General features: G+C 36.8%; 1 pseudogene; it reads right to left on the minus strand.

Annotated features, from left to right (window-relative positions):
- OR5D126P (olfactory receptor family 5 subfamily D member 126, pseudogene) lies at positions 5,488–6,414 on the minus strand (annotated as a pseudogene).

The following is an 18,207-nucleotide window of genomic DNA, read 5'->3' on the forward strand; positions in this document are numbered from 1 at the left end:
AATTGGCCACAAACTATGCAATTAGTTGAAACACTGTCTCCTATGTCATTGTGGTAGGTGCATTTTCTTCTAAATCTTGAGAAAATCACATGGCCACTTCTATTCCATTAATTACTTGTAGATAGGGAATTATTGAAATAATACATTTCGATGGAAGAAAACATAAACTGTAGAATTTTAAATAAAAGAAAAGGGAGAATGCAGAAATAGCTGTTCTTACCTCAACTGCATTTCAAATTTCACATTCAAGTTTAGAGTGGAGAATCTTGGACAATGCTACCTTAAACAAAGGACGAAGGTGACCTTTGTCAGTGATATAATGTGGAGATAATTTACCCACCTGATATGATGTGATGAGAAAAGCTTCATCTCTATGACATTCTTCCCCCCGAATCCATAATCCCAGCTCAATATGAGAAAATCATCAGGCAAACTCATACTTGGAAACATTCTACAGAATGTCTAGCTGGCACAACTTGGGACTTTCAAAGTCAATCATAATAGGAAAGAGTGAAAAATTTTCACAGACCTGAAGAAGCTGGGGAGACATGACAACATTAAATGCAATGTGGTACGCTAGATTGAATCCCAGAAAAGAAAGAAGAAATTAACAGGAAAAAACTGATGTAATCCAAATAAATTCTGGATTTTAGTGACCATAATTTATGAATGTTTCTCATTTTTAATTTTATTTTATTGCGGCAAGAACACTTAACATGAGATCTACCCTCTTAAGGGATTTTTCAGTCTACAGTACAGTATTGTTGAGTACAGATAGGATTTTGTTTGGCAAATCTCTAGAATTTATTCATCTTTCTTAAATGAAATTTTATGCCCATTGATTTGTAGCTGCCCATTTCCCCATCCCCCAGTCCTTGTCAACTATCATGCTACTCTTTGTGTCTATGAATTTGATTAATTTAGATCCTTCATATAAGTGGAATCACACAATATACGACTTTCTGTGACCGGCGTATTTCACTACCGTAATGTCCTCAAGGTTCATCCATGCAGTCACATATTGCAGAATATCCTTCTTTTTAAAGACTGTATTCCATTGTATGTACATGCCACATCTTCTTTATCAATTTATCTGTTCAAGGACATTTAGGTTGTTTCCAAATCTTGACTATTGTAAATAGTTCTGCAATAAATATGGGAATGCTAATATCTCTTTGAAATCTGGATTTCAATTCTTTTGGATAAATACCCCAAAGCAGGATTACTGGATCATAGAGTAGTTCAGTTTGTAACTTTGTGAAGAACCTCCATACTCTTTTCCATAGCAGCCATACATTTTGCATTCCCAACAACAAGGTACAAGGGTTTCCAGTTCTCTGTATTGTAGACAACACTTGTCTTTTGCTTTTAGATAAGAGCCATCCTGATGAGATATCTCATTGTGATTTTGATTTACAATTCCCTGATGATTAGAGACATTGTACATTTTTTTCTTATACCTATTGGTCACTGATATATCTTCTTAGAAGAAATGTCAAAATCAAATCCTTTGCCAACTTTTTAATTGGGCTATTAGATTTTTTGCTACTGAGTTGTATGAGTTCTTTAGTATGTATTGGCCATTAATCTTCTTATCAGAGGTATGGTTTGCAAATATTTTCTCCATTATGTAGGTTGCCTTTACATTCTGTTTATTGTTTCCCTTGCTGTGCAGAAGCTTTTGACGCATGTATGATGGTAATTGTGTAAGATGTTAACAATGTGGATAATTGAGTGAGGTATGAAAACCCTCTGAAATCTCTTTACAATTTATTTTGTAAATTGTAAATTATTAAATACTTTAAAATTTATTTTAAAAACATCAACATTCATATTAATAAACTTATTTCATTGGATCTCCACCACCACAGCCAGCACTGCTTTATGCCAAGATACCATCACCTGCGGCCTGAAATATTGTAAATGCAGCAAGTACCATCTCAGCATCCACTTTCACCCCAACTCTGAATCACTTTGCTACAACCATTTGCCAGACTTTTTTTTAATATCAGGATGTTCCTCTTAGCATGACCACTGCTCCAGCTGCAAAAGGACAGTTCCAAGCCTTCCTTTTGTTAGTTACATATGGAGATGTCTGCCTGCTTCTTGACTCTTCTCCAAGTGCCTTTAAATGAATGAAGCAGTGGAACTTTATGTATGATAAATAAGCCTATATATCTACTTATCTATCCATCATCTGTCTATGGAGCAATAAAGAGAGAAAGAGTGGATTTTTTAATTCATTATGTGAAAATTGATATATATACCTTTCTTGCCTCTCAACTTTCTCAGAAACCCAATCAATAAATCATTAGTAATATCAGTAATAAATTAATGATAATGACAGAATAAATCAAGTAAAAAAGTCACACTAATAAAGACAATGGTAAAATAAAAATCAACCAATATGGCTTTACCATAATTTTGAAAAGAAGATGGAGGAGTATAAACTAATGAAGGAAAGAAGGCATAGCAACAGCTAAGAATGCTTTAAAGAGAAGATCTAAAGAGCAAGTGTAATTGTTAGAGCAGGGGCCGGCCCAGTGGCACAGCAGTTAAGTGCAAACGTTCCGCTTCTTGGTGGCCCGGGCTTCACCGGTTCAGATCCTGGGTGAGGACATGGCACCGCTTGGCATGCCATGCTGTGGTAGGTGTCCCACATATAAAGTAGAGGAAGATGGGCATGGATGTTAGCTCAGGGCCAGGCTTCCTCAGCAAAAGAGGAAGACTGGCAGTAGTTAGCTCAGGGCTAATCTTCCTCAAAAAAAAAAAAATTCTTAGAGCACATGAGATGCTTAGGCTTCAAAAGTATGCCATAAAAGAACAAAATAAATCCTGACGTGTCTTGAAAATGTAAAGGGCCAAGGAAAACCAGGATCTGCCCACAGAGAAGGAAAATATGATCTGAGGTTCTGGAACGGATATCAAGACTTATTTCAAAGCTATAATAATTAAGAATGTGTGGTAATGGTGAATACTGAATTCAAATACAATAAAGAGTCATGAAGTTGACTAAGGTAGATTGAATGATTGCGTCCAATTAGTCACCATCTCCTTGTATCATAAATCTTCCATTGTCCATTATTGGTGGGGTATGTTTCTTCACCTTTGGATTATGAGTCCAATCCTGTGACATATTCAAAGAGATGTTGGAAGAAGAGAAAGTGTGGGAGTTCCAAGCCAAGACTCTAAGAGACCTTGAAAATTTTCACTTCATCTATTGTTTTACTGACATTTCCATGAGACAGGAAGTGGCTAGTCTAAAGATGATGAAAGACATGTGGAGCAATTATGCTCACAGAAGTGAGCTGTGACACAAAATCTTTCTAGTCTCAGCCTGAAGCAGAGCTACCTCAGGTGACCTGCAGATCTTGGAAAATAAATAATTGTACTTTTAATCCATTGATTGTTGGATGGTCTTTTCAAGAGTCATTGTGGCAATGGTTAGCAGGTACGCTGATAAACAAGCATATGGAAATTTTGTTTATGATAAGATTGGAATTGCAGAGCAATAAGGAGAGAATGCATTGTTTTCGGTAAATCATGTAGGAAAATGATACAGTCATGTGGGTAAAAATGGAGTAGTACCATGAGTGTTATTGACTGACTACAGCTCTGATTTGCTGTATTTGACTAAGTTTGCTCCATTCCCAGGTTTTATCATTCCAAGACCCATGTTGAAGGAATACTCACTATTTGTGGTATGCTTTTCCCCAGGTTGAGTTCATAAGCTCAAGAAGGAAAGATTGAAATCATTCAGAGGCATTTGAAGCTTCTTCTATGACGTAACTTACAACACATTCACTCACCTCCCACTGTCCCAAGTAAGTTGCATGCGAACTATTCTCTCCCTGCCTACAGAGAAGCAAGATAAAATGAAGAGAGAGCAGATAATGTTGAACAAATAAAAGGATCTATCATACATCCAAACCTCACACCATCCACAAAAATGAAATTGAGGTGACTCAAGAGTAAAATATGAAGAACAACATACCCTTTTTGAATATAATGTAGACAAATGTCTTCCTGACCTCCTAAACAATTACAAAAACATTACAAAAGTAAAACATTTGACTAGGTTAAAATTCAAATTGCACTTTATCAAAAGGCATTAAGTGAGTGAAACATAAAGCCAAAGGTGAAAATATTTTCAAGGAATATAACTAACAAAGGGATTATATTCATAATGTGAGAGATTTTTTTAAAAACAAATAAGAATAAAGACAAATAAGTTAGAAGGACATTGGTAATATGCTATACAAAGGCACTTTTTAAAATCCAAAACATATTAAAATGCGCCTAACCTCAGTAATCATAAGTATTCAAATTAAACTATAAATTAAGTATTCTGTATCAAGTAAATGGGTAAAAATCATAACATCTAATAATACTGAATACTGGTGAGGAAGGGAGTCATAACTTTAGAACTTTCAAACATTGCTTTTAGGAGTCTAAACTGATACAATCATTTTTAAAAATTGAGACCATAATAAATGCCTAATACTTCTACAAATAAAACCCATTCTAAGGAGTACTAAGATTCAGTGTAATGGTATATATACCCAAAATGAAACATCCCAAACGTCCTTCATAGTAGACTGTCTTAAAGAAAAAAATCTGAAATATTTCCATTATAAAACATTAAAAAGAACCAAAATTGATAAAAACTATAAATACATGCAGCAACACAAATGATTTACAAAGACGATGTTCATTTTTAGAAGTCAGACATATGGAATACATAATGCATGATTTCCTTTATATAAAGTTTGAAAAGAAAGAAATTAATTTATGTTTTTTAGAGGCATAGTTAGGTATTGAATCTACATAGAAAAGCAATGAAAATAAGACTCGTTAGAAATAAATTGAACATTTTCTTAGCATTCAGGGTTAATTTCAACACCTTTCATTGAACTATATTAGACTGATACTCAAAAAATAAGTGATTAATATAGAGAGTTATTAACATTTTCAGCATCCCCTAGCTTAAAGTCAGATAATATATCTCATAATGCAAACTCCCAGGTCCTCATTTTACCTGAAATGAAATAAAGTTTCGAGGGAAATAAAAAGTTATAGAACTTTCTGAGTGGACTGATTATGAGAACCTGAGAGCAGATCCAGAACACACAGTTATCATCTGTGGTTTTTAGCCGTTTTATAAGGCAAAGTTTAAACTATAACATAATTAATGAGTCTCTAAATATATATCCCTTATTCATCCCCCTGAATTCCATAGTGTCTAACTGGGAGTTTTTGAAATATGGTCCTTTCTGAAACCAGTAGACATGTAGTGTGTCAGAAGAGATTACTTCTATATTAATCCACAGCATCTCGACCACTGAAAAACATGGAAAGTACAATATTTGATTGATTTAAAGCATAATCATATATTTACTTAAAGGTAACCTAGCATCTGTAATATATATGAAAAATTACTGGACATAAGTAGGACATAAATATATATATTTATTTGAAATATATTGAGTGAGAAAGCAGTTTGGAGTTGATTAAACTCCTGACAACCTCTTTCACATTGTTGTTCCTAAAGCTGTATATAAAGGAGTTCAGTGTAGGGATCACGATGGTAAGAAACACAGTTGACAAGGAGCCATGAGCTTTTGGAGATGGGCACACTGTAGAGAAGAAGGATGATTCCATGGAAAATGGTGATGGCAGTCAGGTGGGAAGTAAAGACGGAGAAGGTTACTTGGAGTCCACCCATAGAAGGCATCTTGATGATTGTGACAACTAGGACCACGTAGAAGGAGAGCATAATCAGGAGGCTACAAGCCTCAGTGAACGTAGAAATGACTAAACATGTCTTCTCGCTGCAGAAGGGGTCAAAAGAGGATAAAGAGAGATGGCAGAATACTCACAGCCAAACTGATTGATGATGTTAGAGCCACAGAAGGATAGTTCCGGAAGAGAATATGTGAATGTCAAGGAACATATTCCACCACGTATGAAGCTTCCCACTACGGAAGTGTACAGAGTTTATGAGACACAGCAACTGTGTAGAGAAGGAGGTTACAAAGTCATGAACTGGTCATAGGTCATCACTGCTAGCATGAACATTTCTGTTATTACAACTGCACAAAGAAAAATTGTACTGTGCATCTCTTGAAGGAGATAATTCTGCCTTCCACAACCAAGATTTCTAGCAATTTGATTGTAAACACATTGGAATAACAAATATACAAAAATTATAGATGGCTGAGGAAAAAGTATATGTGTGCATGGAGTTTGGGATTGATCCTTATGACCACAATTATGCCCAGGTTCCCTACCACAGTGACTGTATAGATGGTCAAGAAAACCAGGAAGAGCGGTTCCCTGGAGGTGTGGGTATTCTGAGAAGCCAAGGAGGATGAATGTGTTCACAGAACTCTGATTTCCCTCATCCAGTAACATGGCTTTTGATTATAAATAAATAAATAAGGAAACTGAGCAACAGAACTTGAGAGGGTGGGGTAAGAGGAACTCGGGACAGCTCAGAGTGAACTACTTAACACAATGTGGTCAGTGCGCACTCTCGAGTGTTCTGCTCAACATTGGAGTCTTACTTGACAACTCACTGACTTTTTGATTGTAAGCAATTAGCTTTATTCTTCAGTACTTTAGTTTCCTCATTTGGAAAACAAGAAAAACTAGTAATTATCAATAGTCTTACTATATAAATGACTCATAAATGCGTGTGATACTTAGAGCATTGAATACGCCATGATAAAATATAATCATATGAGAACAAAGGAGACATAAAGTGAAATCATAAAAATGTTGAGCAGATCATTGTAGTCATATAATCACAGCAGAAGTGGTCTTGAGAAGATTAAACACCACACATATAGAAATACAAAAGAGTAAATTTCTTTGGGGAAAATGTATCATCAGACATTCAAAATTCTTTATTGATATGTTGAATATTTACCTATTCAACATACATCTTATTATCAAGGACACATAAAACATCTACTTACGAAGATCTTTAAGAGTTCTGGTCAAAAATTCCACTGATAACTATGTTCTCTCAATAACATATCCACCAATAGGCACTTCATAAGGCTCAAAATGCTCAATGGTTTTGAAATGTCTTTTGAGGAAGTGTTTTGGAGATACTCTTGAAAGTTTCATGCTGACTATCTTCTGTTGGTAGTACATATTGTATTAAAATGGAAAAAAAACCTGATTATTTATCAGTGATTATAAAACAAAAAAATCTTACTAAAAACAGAAATATCTCTTGCAAAATAACCAAAAACTTTTGCACACTTAGGTGTGGCGGTCAATGAGGAATGAATAAAGTTTGTAAGATTCAAAAATATAAATATTTTACTTTTATAAACCAACAGGAATTTGAATATTAGAAATTTCACATGATTAAACTTAAAAAATCACAACTGATTCCAGACGCAAATGTGGAGATGCAATGAATATGTTGCTGCCATCTTCAATCCATCTGTGAACTGGCACCATTTTTAGCTTTGCTTGGCACAAGCAGTAGCCTGTCATGAAATCTGCCCCTAATCCCAGGCACAGAGCATCAGCTGTGTGACCACATTTTCCATTACATAGAAGATTGGGTTGACAATTTGTGAACTTTATGTATTCAGTCACATGTCTTCATAAAAATGCTTCTCCAAATTCAGGAACTTACACTGCTTTCCTTGCGTCACATCTATGCAGGTTAAGAATTTTGAGGTATGGTCTGCTACTGCTTCAAGAAAGCTTGATGAAATGACTATATCAGTAAAGTTTCTAGAACTTGGATTGGAGAAAGAGTTCCTGGAATTGTTAGATCATATTCTCCTTGATAGAAACTAACTGACCTTTGTGACAGCCTCTAAACCAAGATCAAGAAAAGACTTGATATAGTTGAAAAGCAGAGACTTCCTGCATATTTCCACATACCTTGTGTTCAGTCTTCATGAGCAATAGCTCTACTGTCCCTTCCTTACATTAAATCTCCTGTCTTCACAGCTAATGTTCCCACCTCAGACTCTGTCAGTGAAATGTATCAAAGCAGTAACCATCATAGTCAACTCTGTGCTTCAATATTTCTCTTAACAAGTATTCTTTCTACTGTATTTTGTGGTACATTCCAGGTCCAAATGGATCTAACACTATCTCCAAAGTTCACAGAAATTAAAAGTAATGCTCTTTTACATTATAGACCTTCAAATATCTGAGGACATTTAAAATGTATCTCTTGCTGTTTTGCTCTCCAGGTAAACATTTTTAGTGTTGTTTTCTGTTTGTTTTGTTTCCATTTTTGTCCTGACACTGGTTTCTAAATATTCCAGAGGGTCCAGTCAATATTCTGGTATACCATTGACCCTTCTGAGCTCATACTGAAGCTTAAACTAAACAAATCTTTTCAGGAATACCCTGCCAGGACAAGAGACAATGACCTGATAAATCTGCCCTTGCTTGCTACAAATCAAATAACAATGCGTAACTGAGCACTTGTGGTCAAATATTTGAACTGTGTTAGGATAATTTACTGCTTTCCCAAGTCACGTGCATATGCACTTGAAATTTTCAGACAAAGTTGAAGATAGTGCATTTATTACTAAATTTCATGCAGTTTGATTCTTTTCTTTTCCTCTTTGCTGCTTGCATGACCTTTCACTCCAATTGGATTGACTACTTACCACACTGCTTCTCGCCTTTATTCAAGCCACTTGGTCTGACCGGATTCCTTCACTGTTTTGTCAGCTTCCATCAATATTACCAGTCATCAGTGTCCATTCCATTCTCTTTACTATTTATTTGTTAAACTTTTGATAAATATTCTTTCCCCTCCACTTTTAAAGAGCATACATGTTGTGTTCAAAATATGCTCAACACAAACTATAAGCAAAACACTCACAGGGAGTTTGTACAACCTAGAAGAGTTCAAGATCACTTATACTGAATACATCACTTCCTTACCTCCCTCACAATAATTTTGAGGGCCAGACTCACATTGTTTTATTTATTAGTTCACAAATAAAACAGATATGGAAATGCACAAAGAAGATAATTATCAAGATAATGTAATGGTGATAATTTTATCGATGTAGTTAGGACATTGTTTTTAACTAAATTAGCTTGGTATCAGGAAGTATGACTGGGGTTGAATGAATAAACTAAATCCTTGTTCACAGCACAGAGAAAAGGAAATAAAATGTCCTACTTATTTAATATTATCAGAAACTTTTATTATACAATTCTAAAATATTGAGGATCTTGTCAAGATGGCGGTGTGAGCAAACGTTGAACTTGCCTCCTCCCTCGAACACAACCAAGTGACAACAATTTTTGGAAAAATTACCCCAGATTGAAAACTGAAAACTGGATAAAAGGAACCCCCACAACAATGGACAGTCCTGACGAAGGGAGAAGAGGCAGAAATTCCTTCTGGAGAGGAAAAAAGCCACCTTTGGGAGCAGCAGAGCTTCTCAGCTGGCCAGGCAGGAACCACGCTAAGGTACACAGCCCTGCCCAGAGGAGTGAGGTCCAGAACAGGGGCGATATTGCTATAAGCACCCTTCAGGCTCAGCTCAACTGAGACAGGGGTCTTACAGTCTGGCTTTGCTGGCTATTAACTGCAGTGAGGCTACCCCCAGAAAAGCTGTCAGCCAAATGCCAAAAAACCCGGACATTAAAGGACCCAAACACAAACTCACTCATTGCAGCAACCTAAAATCACCAGAGAGAAGGTTGACAGTCCTCTGGTGAAAGGAGACTCACCAGTGTGCTCTGGGGGCATCTTAGTGAGAGGAGGAGCCTCTCCAGCAACTGAGACATTGGTGGGGGCTATTGATCTGAGCTGGTCCAGGCATGCTGACATGGACCACGGTGGGTGCCATTGAGGTTCATTCCTTGCCTGTTAGCCCAGGGGTCTGCCAGGCCCACTAGAGTACAGATTTAATTCAGTTCAGCCAGGACAGGCAGCCCTCCCGAGGGACCAGCCCCAGCTATCATCAAGCCCTCAGGCAACTTTTCAGCCTGCACTGACTGGGTGCCCTGACGCTCTACAGGCAGGCAAGGGTGTCTGCCTCTGTGGGGCAGGGCCTGTGTGAGAACCAGGTGAACTGTATGGGGCACTGGTGGAGAAATGGGGACCCCTGCACTGTGGCATCGGGGTACACTCCAGGGGCTTGAGAAGTGTGCACGGAGCAGGACTGTGTTGGTGGTGTATGTGCTTCTTTAGGGGGTGAGTCTTATCAGCAGCAAAAGACCTATGCTTCACAAACAGCCATAAAAAGGATCAGTCCCACCTTCCAAAGTCTGAAACAATTGAGTGCTCCTGTGCCTAGGGTCAGCCCCACTCAGCTGCACTCCTAAGAGAACTGACAACAGCCTTGTAGGCCTGTTGCCTATCACAACTGTATACCCCTGAGCCTAGCAACCAGCAACTCTGGGTACCAACCCAATTAGGAGGAAAACTGCAATAAGAGTGTGCTGATAGACTTTGTAGGCTGAGGCTACCAAAACCAGATTTACAAACAGCTGGCCAGGGAACAAAAGATTAGACTCCCTGGGTACCTGCAGTGGGAGGAAGCCTGCCAGAGCAGAAGGACACAAGTAGCTCACAAATGGGTCACTTCTGGTTCTTATGGACTGGTGACAAGAGGGAAGCACATTGCTGGGCCTCATAAGGCATCTCATACATAAGGCCACTTCTCCAAGATCAGGAGACGTAGCTGACTCACCTAATACATAGAAATAAGCACAGGGAAGGAGGCACAATGAGGAGACAAATGAATACTTTCCAATGAAGGGAACAGCAAGCAACCCCAGAAAAAGGACTAAATGAAACAGAAACTAGCGGCCTACTTGACAAAGAGTTCAAACAAAATATCATGAGGATGTTCACAGATATGGATAGAAGAATGTATGAACACAGTGAGTACATCAGCAAAGAACTAGAAGATATTTAAAAAACAGAAATGAAAAATACAATACTGGAAATCAGAAATTCACTAAAGGGAATCAATAGCAGAGTAGAGGAAGCAGAAGAATGAATCAGCAAGCTAGACAAAACACAAGAGGAAATCACCCAAGCAGAACAGAATAGGGAAAAAAGAATTAGACAGAATAAGAACAGTCTAAGGGAACTCTGAGACAATATCAAGAATGCTAACATTTGGATTATAGGTGTCCCAGAAGGAGAAGAGAGAGACAAAGGGGCAGAAAATTTATTTGTAGAAATAATAGAGGAAAATTTCCAAACCTGAGGAAGGAAACAGACATCCAAGCACAGGAAGCACAGAGAGCTCCAAACAAGATAAGCCCAAAGAGGCCCACACCAAGACATATTATAATTAAAATGTCCAAAATTAAAGACAAAGAGAGAATCCTAAATGCAGCAAGAGAAATGCCACAAGTGACATATAAAGAGAAGCCCATCAGGCTATCCGTGGACTTCTCAACAGAGACCCTAAAGGGGAAAAGAGAATGGCACAACTATTTAAAGTGCTAAAAGGAAAAAAACCCTACAGCCAAGAATACTCTATCCATCAAGGTTGTCATTCAGAACGGAAGGAGAGATAAAGAGCTTCCCAGACAGGCAAAAATTAGAGGAGTTTATCACCAAGAAACCAGATCTTGAAGACTTGCTTAAGGGATTCATTTAAGTAGGAAAGTAATGACCACAAATAGAGATTAAAAAAAATTATCAAAAAACAACAACAACAAAAACAGGCAATAAAATCACTTGTAAGGTAGAAATGTAGTAAAGGCAGCAGGCCAACTACATGTGAAGATAGCATGAAGGTTTAAAGACAAATGTACCAAGGTCACCAATTTGAATAATAAGAGGGTAATGGGTAGACACACACTAAACAAGAGACTATATATGATTTGAAAAGCATATAGTGTAGCAAGAGGGGAGTGAAAAAGTACAGCTTTTAGAAAGAGGTCAAGCTGAACAGTCAATCAACTCAATATAGACTGTTATATGCATAGTATATTAAATAGGATCCTCATGGTAATTACAAATAAGAAACCTACAAGAAGCAAGAAAAGAAGTAAGACAAAAGAAATCAAACATATTTCTAAAGATAGCCATCGAATCACAAGGGAAGAGAGCAAGAGAAAAAGAAAGGAACAGAGAAGGACTACTAAAACACCCATAAAAGAAAGTGACAAAATGGCAATAAATACATATTTATCAATAGCTAATTTAAATGTCAATGTACTAAATGCTCCAATCAAATGTCATAGGTTGGCCAATTGGATAAAAAAAAAACAAGACCCATGCATATGCTGCATACAATAGACACACTTCAGACATAAAGACACTCACAAACTGAAAGTGAAAGGATGGAAAAATATATTCCATGCAAATAGCAAAGAAAAGAAAGCAGGTGTAGCAATGCTTATATCACACAAAATAGACTTTAAAACAAAAATTTTAACAAGAGACAAAGATAGGCACTACATAATGATAAAGGGAACAATCCAACAAGAAAGTATAACACTTGTCAATATCTATGCACCCAACATAGGAGAACCTAAATATAGAAAGCAATTATTAACAGGCATAAAAGGACAAATAGACAGCAGCACAATAATAGTAGGGGACTTTAACACTCCACTTGCACCAATGCATAGATCATCCAAAGAGAAGATCAATAAGGAACTGCTGGCCTTAAATGACACATTAGAACAGATGGACTTAGTAGATATATACAGAAAATTCCATGCAAAAATCACAGAATACACATTCTTTTCAAATGCCCGTAGAACATTCTCCAGGAATGATCACATATTAGGCCACAAAACAAGTTTCAATAAATTCAAGAAAATCGAAATAAAGCCATGCATCTTTTCTGACCACAGAGGTATGAAACTAGAAATCAACTACAAGAAGAAAACCAGAAAAGCTACAAAAATATGGAGATTAAACAAAATGCTACTGAACAACGATTGGGTCAATGAAGAAATCAAAGAAGAAATCAAAAGATTCCTGGAGACAAATGAAAATGAAAATGAAAAGAGGACATGCCAAAATCTGTGGGGTACAGAAAAGCAGTTCTACGAGGGAAGTTTACAGCAATTCAGGCCTACCTCAACAAAGAAGAAAAATCCCAAATAGACAATCTAAAAGCACATCTAAAGGTACTGGAAAAAAAATAACAAACAAGGCCCCAAATAAGCAGAAGGAAGGAAATAATAAAAATCAGAGCAGAAATAAACAAAATAGAGACTAATAAAACAATAGAAAACATTAATGAAACCAAGAGCTGGTTCCTCGAAAAGATCAACAAAACTGACAAACTTTTAGCTAGACTCACCAAGAAAAACAGAGAGAAGACTCAAATAAATAAAATGATAAATGAAAGAGGAGAGATTACAAAGGACACCTCAGAAATACAAAAGATAATAAGACAATACTATGAAAAGCTATACGCCAACAAATTGGATAATCTAGAAGAAATGGATAAATTCTTAGAAACATACAACCTTCCAAAACTGGACAAAGAAGAAGTAGAAAATTTGAATAGACCAATCACCAGTAAGGGGATCAAAACAGCAGTCAAAAACCTCCCAAAAAGGGGCTGGCCCCGTGGCCGAGTGGTTAAGTTCGCGCGCTCCGCTGCAGATGGCCCAGTGTTTCGTCAGTTCGAATCCTGGGCGAGGACATGGCACTGCTCATCAGACCACGCTGAGGCAGTGTCCCACATGCCACAACTAGAAGAACCCACAATGAAGAATACACAACTATGTACCTGGGGGCTTTGGGGAGAAAAAGGAAAAAACAAAATCTTTTAAAAAAAAAAACCTCCCAAAAAATAAAAGTTCAGGACCAGATGGCTTCCCTGGTGAATTCTACCAAACATTCAAAGAAGACTTAATACCTATCCTTCTCAAACTCTTGCAAACAATTGAAGAGGAAGGGAGGCTTCCTAACTCATTCTATGAAGCCAATGTTTTCCTGATACCAAAACCAGACAAGGACAACACCCAAAAAATAAAATTACAGGTCAATATCACTGATGAACATCGATGCAAATATCCTGAAGAAACTACCAGCAAATTGATTACAACAATACATTAAAAAGATCATACATCACAATCAAGTTGGTTTCAATCCAGGGATGCAGGGATGGTTCAACATCCGCAAATCTATCAACGTGATACACCTCATTAACAAAATGAAGAATAAAAATCACATGATCATCTCAATTGATGCAGAGAAAACATTTGACAAGATACATCATCCAATTATGATAAAAACTCTAAATAAAATGGGTGTAGAAGGAAAATACCTCAACATAATAAAGGCCATATATGACAAACCCACAGCTAATATCATTATCAATGGAGAAAAACTTAAAGCTATCCCTCTAAGAATAGGAACCAGACAAGGATGCCCACTGTCACCTCTTATTGAACATAGTATTGGAAGTCCTAGCCAGAGCAATCAGGCAAGAAAAAGAAATAAAAGAGATCCACATTGGAAAAGAAGTGAAACTGTCACTCTTTGCAGATGACATGATTTTATATCTAGAAAACACTAAAGGTTCCACTAAAAAACTTCTATATTTTTATTTTTACTTTTTTCCTTCATCTCCCCAAAGTCCCCAGTACATAGCTCTATATTCTTCATTGTGGGTCCTTCTAGTTGTGGCATGTGGGACGCTGCTTCAGTGTGGTTTGATGAGCAGTGCCATGTCCGTGCCCAGGATTCGAACTGACGAAACACTGGGCCACCTGCAGCGGAGTGCACGAACTTAGCACTTGGCCACGGGGCCAGCCCCTAAAAATCTTTTAGAAAGAATAAAGGAACAAAGTAAAGTCGCGAGATGCAAAATCAATGTACAAAAATCAGTTGCATTTCAATACACTAACAACGAAGTAGCAGAAAGAGAAATTAAGAATACAATCCCATTTACAACTGCAACAAAAAGAATAAAATACCCAGGAATAAACTTAACCAAATATGTGAAAGATCTGTACAGCGAAAACTGTAAAACATTGTTGAAAGAAATCAAAGAAGACACAAAGAAATGGAAAGATATTCCACACTCTTGGATTGGCAGAATTAACATCGTTAAAATGTCCATACTTCCTAAAGCAATCTATAGATTCAATGCAATCCCTATCAAAGTTCCAACAACATTTTTCACAGAAATAGAACAAAGAATCCTAAAATTTATATGGAACAACAAAAGACCCTGAAGAGCCAAAGGATTCCTGAGAAAAAAGAACAAAGCTGGAGGTACCACACTCCCTGACTTCAAAATATACTAAAAAGCCATAGTAACCAAAACAGCATGGTACTGGCACAAAAACAGACACAAAGATCAATGGAACAGAATTGAGAGCCCAGAAGTAAACCCACACATTTTTGCACAGCTAATATTCAACAAGGGAGCCAAGAGCATACAATGGACACAGGAGAATCTCTTTAATAAACGATGTTGGGAAAACTGGACAGACACATGCTAAAGAATGAAAGTAGATCATTCCCTTACACCATGCAGAAAAATCAGCACAAAATGGATTAAAGACTTGAATGTAAGATCTGAAACCATGAAACTTCTAGAAGAAAACATAGGCAGTACGCTCTTTGACATTGATCTTAGAAGCATATTTTCAAGTCCCATGTCTGACCGGGCAAGGGAAACAAAAGGAAAAATGAACAAATAGGACTACATCAAACTAAAAACCTTCTGCACGAGGCTGGCTCCATGGCCAACTGGTTAAGTTCCCATGCTCCCGCTGCGGCGGCCCAGGGTTCGGATCCTGGGCACTGACATGGCAACGCTCGTCAGGCCACATTGAGGTGGCATCCCACATCCCACAACTAGAAGGACCTCCAACTAAGATATACAACTGTGTACACGGAGGGTTTGGGGAGATAAAGCAGAAAAACTAAAGAAAAAGATTGGCAACAGTTGTTAGCCCAGGTGCCAATCCTTGAGAAAAAAACAAAAAAGAAGAAAAAGCTCCTGCACAGCAAAGGAAACTATCAACAAAATGAAAAGACAACCTAACAATTGGGAGAAGATATTTGCAAACCATATATTGGATAAGGGATTAATATCCAAAAGATACAAAGAACTAATACAGCTCAAAAACAAAAAAAAAAAACACAACAATCCAATTAAAAAATGGGCAAAGGATCTGAACAGAGATTTCTCCAAAGAAGATATAGGGATGATGAACAGGCCTATGAAAAGATGCTCAACATCATTAGCTATCAGGGAAATGCAAATCAAAACTACAATGAGGTATTACCTCACTCCAGTCAGAATGGCTGCAATTAACAAGACAGGAAACAACAAGTGTGGGAGAGCATGTGGAGAGAAGGGAACACTTGTTCACTGTTGCTGGGAGTGCAAACTGGTGCAGCCACTATGGAAAGTAATATGGAGTATCCTCAGAAAATTAAGTATAGATCCACCATATGATCCAGCTATCCCACAGCTGGGTATTTATCCAAAGAGCTTGAAAACAAAAAGGCATAAAGATACTTGCACCCCTATGTTCATTGCAGCATTATACAAAATAGCCAAGACATGGAAGTAACCTAGGTGCCCATCAAGGGACGAATGCATAAAGAAGATTTGGTATTTATACACCCTGGACTACTACTCAGCCATAAGAAATGATGAAATCTGGCCATTTATGACAACATGGATGGAGCTTGAGGGTATTATGCTGAGTGAAATAAGTCAGAGGGAGAAAGTCAAATATCATATGATCTCACTCATAAGTAGAAGATGTAAACAATGACAAACAAACACCTAGCATTGCAGATTGGATTGGTGGTTACCATAGGGGAAGGCCGGAGGGAGGAGGGCAAAAGGGGTGATTAGGCTCCCATGTGAGGGGATGGATTATAATTAGTTTTTGGGTGGTGAACATGATGTAATCTACACAGAATTTGAAATATATTATGATGTACATCCAAAAATTAATTAATTAATTAACTAATTAGTTAAAAATATTTAGTAGTAAAATCATGGATGTAAATTCACATACTGATACATTTATAAATTCATAAAAAAACGGGTCTTTTTCTATGAAAATAATTTACAAAATTTAAAGCTATATGAAAAGTGAATAAGCCAACTATTATAAAGGAAATGGAAATTTTCATTAACATTTCAAATATAGCCTCCACACTCAGGCATCACTTATTAAATATATGGGGAATAGAGATAATTATTTAATTTTAAAGAGTAAAAAATCTATAGAACTTTGAAAATATCCTAGGAATCCGAAAGTACTTTTTTGAAAAATCAGGTAAGAATGACAGCAAAAATAACACCCTTTGATATCCTTTCATACATAGTAAGTAAATTATTCTAAATATGATGCTAGCAACAATAACCTAGAATGTAACAACACATATAAAATAAAAAGTAAATGTACTCCAGAAATATAAATGAATATAAGAACATTAATTTTTTATTACAGATATTAAGATAGTATAAAATTGCAGAGAACATTTCATCATCTCTAATCAAACTCCCTGGAACCAATAATTGGTTCAGAAACTTTTAGCTGTGTGAACTTGGGCAAGTTCTTGAGTTCTAACTCAGTTTTCTTGTCTGTGAAACTCAAATGAAATAAACAGAACCAACATCATAGTGTTAATGTGACTATTGAGTTACTACAAATATAGATATATAAAATATTTAGACCACGGTCTGATGTAAAGCAGATATTATACACTTTTTTTTATTGTTACTATTATAGCATATCAAAAGTGAAACATTGTGATTTAAATAGTTGCCGAAAAAGAGTGTTGATGAAACTTGGCTCAATTTCCTGAATGATTTATAGAATAACATTAACTCCTGTCCTCTGTAACTGATTTGCTTGTTTTATGTTCTCTTTCCTGACAAGGTAAATTAGGTACTAAAAACAGATGTGTGTATCTGTCTGTCCCCTTCCAACAAATGCACAGTAACGTTAGTGTAGGGCTACAGGTTCAGTATAAGGTATTTAAATGAGTTGGAAGATAAATGTTACGAGAATGAATGGATCACCATGGAACGTTGCAGTTACACAACTTTGGAATATTTCCTATCAATAGATTTTTATTTTTTGCAGGAACATTTGCATTTCTTTCTAAATCCAGATCAGGAAAAATTTCATTCTGCCATTCAGTAGTTTTTTTCAATATTATTTGTCTGTCATAAAGTGTTTGGATCTCCTGGCCTTTGGTTACAGACCTCCCATTAGCAGAGACCAGGTGTT

The sequence above is a fragment of the Equus caballus genome, chromosome 15 (assembly GCF_041296265.1).
Source record: "Equus caballus isolate H_3958 breed thoroughbred chromosome 15, TB-T2T, whole genome shotgun sequence".
Taxonomy (NCBI): domain Eukaryota; kingdom Metazoa; phylum Chordata; class Mammalia; order Perissodactyla; family Equidae; genus Equus; species Equus caballus.